Raw genomic sequence first — 1689 nt, forward strand, 5'->3', positions numbered from 1 at the left:
AAAAGAATATAAAAAATACAGTAAGCTTTTTTTTAATCAATGTAAATAAAAATAATATTAATACACCACAAACTAAAAACTATAATTATAATAATTATTAATTAATTAATGATAAATAATTAAAAATATAAAACAATACATATATTATTGCAATTATATATAATTATTATAATTAATTTATTAATGTAATTATATTACCATAATTATATATTTAATATTTAATGTTGTTTTGTGATGATGCATCTACAATTAGTTTGGGTGCACAAGGCTCTATATATTTTATTTTATTTATTATATATTTAAAAAATAATATTTAAAAATGTTTTAAACATTTATATAGTAAATATAATCTTATATAATATATTAATTATTATTACATATATTTAATATATTAAATTAAACCACATGTTGGTTATTAAAATATTTTTGTGATAATGCACCTACAATTGATTTGAGTGTGCAAGGCACTATATAAATATATATTAAAATATTACTAAAAATATTTAAATATTAATTACTTAGTATACATAATCTTTCATATTTTATTACTGATTATTAAATATATTTAACAAATCGAATTAAACCACATACACAGACAAACATAATGTGTGTGTGTGTGTGTCTGTAGAGTTTGTACTCTTCTACTCATCTAGTGTTTACATCAAGGCAAAAGTTAGTTTTCCACATCCTCTGACTCAATGAGCCTTGAAAGACAGAGGAAAAAAAGAAACATATACATCAGGTTGATTTCGTTTGCACAGGTGTCGTTGAGTTTTGTTTGGTGTACAAGCGAAACAGGTGTGCTCACAATGGGAATGTGGCCATATATTGGCCGTTTGACAAAAGGAGAGCTCACAAATGGCGTTAAAGCAACAAAAAAACGTTTATCTTAGCGAAGAAATCCCATGTAAACCATAAGCCATTGACTTTCAGCTGCAGTTTGTGTCCAAATAAGAAAGTGTGTAATAAAACACAGGGGCGTAATGGTAACCATTCCAATAATGCCAAAATGACTTCATTTCATTCGGCCGCAGTAATTGCTGGGAGAAAAGTAAATCAAGTCAGTCGGTTTGGAGTCCACGCGTACTCACTCTAACATCCAATTATTTCAGCTCTCGGAAGAGCACTCCAGTTTCCATTCCACTAATTGCCAGGCGTGTGTCGTCCTGCGCAGCATTGCATTCTGGGAGCTGTTAGGAGACAGGTGAAAGGCCCTCTGAGGGATTCCATGAACCGCACAGCGCAGCAAATCACAGAAGCTTCCAGAAAGCAGAGGGGTCAAAGACAGCTGACCTGAACAAACAGCATGATGATGATGATGATGATGAGCGCTGACTGAGAAAACGCTTTGAATGCTGGGGAAGCGACTGAAACTGCTATAAATGTACTCATTATGAGTTATAAGAATGATAATGATACCGATTAAATAATCAACTTTACTGCATTTATGCTAAGGTGGCAGATTGAGGTTTTATTTGCTATCGTCATATCTCCAATTTATTAAAACTACTTAGTATGGAAACAATGAGGATTTAACATGATATACAGTTGCTTTAAAGGGGTCCTATTATGCTTTTTCACTTTTTAAATTTTAGTCAGTGTGTAGTGTGTATGTTTGGGCATAAAAAAGATCTAGAAAGTTACAAATCTCAAAGTCCACTCCAAAGGGAGATATTTCGTTTTTTTTTT

The sequence above is a fragment of the Sinocyclocheilus anshuiensis genome, unplaced genomic scaffold (assembly GCF_001515605.1).
Source record: "Sinocyclocheilus anshuiensis isolate Anshui unplaced genomic scaffold, SAMN03320099.WGS_v1.1 scaffold273, whole genome shotgun sequence".
Classification (NCBI taxonomy): Eukaryota; Metazoa; Chordata; class Actinopteri; order Cypriniformes; family Cyprinidae; genus Sinocyclocheilus; species Sinocyclocheilus anshuiensis.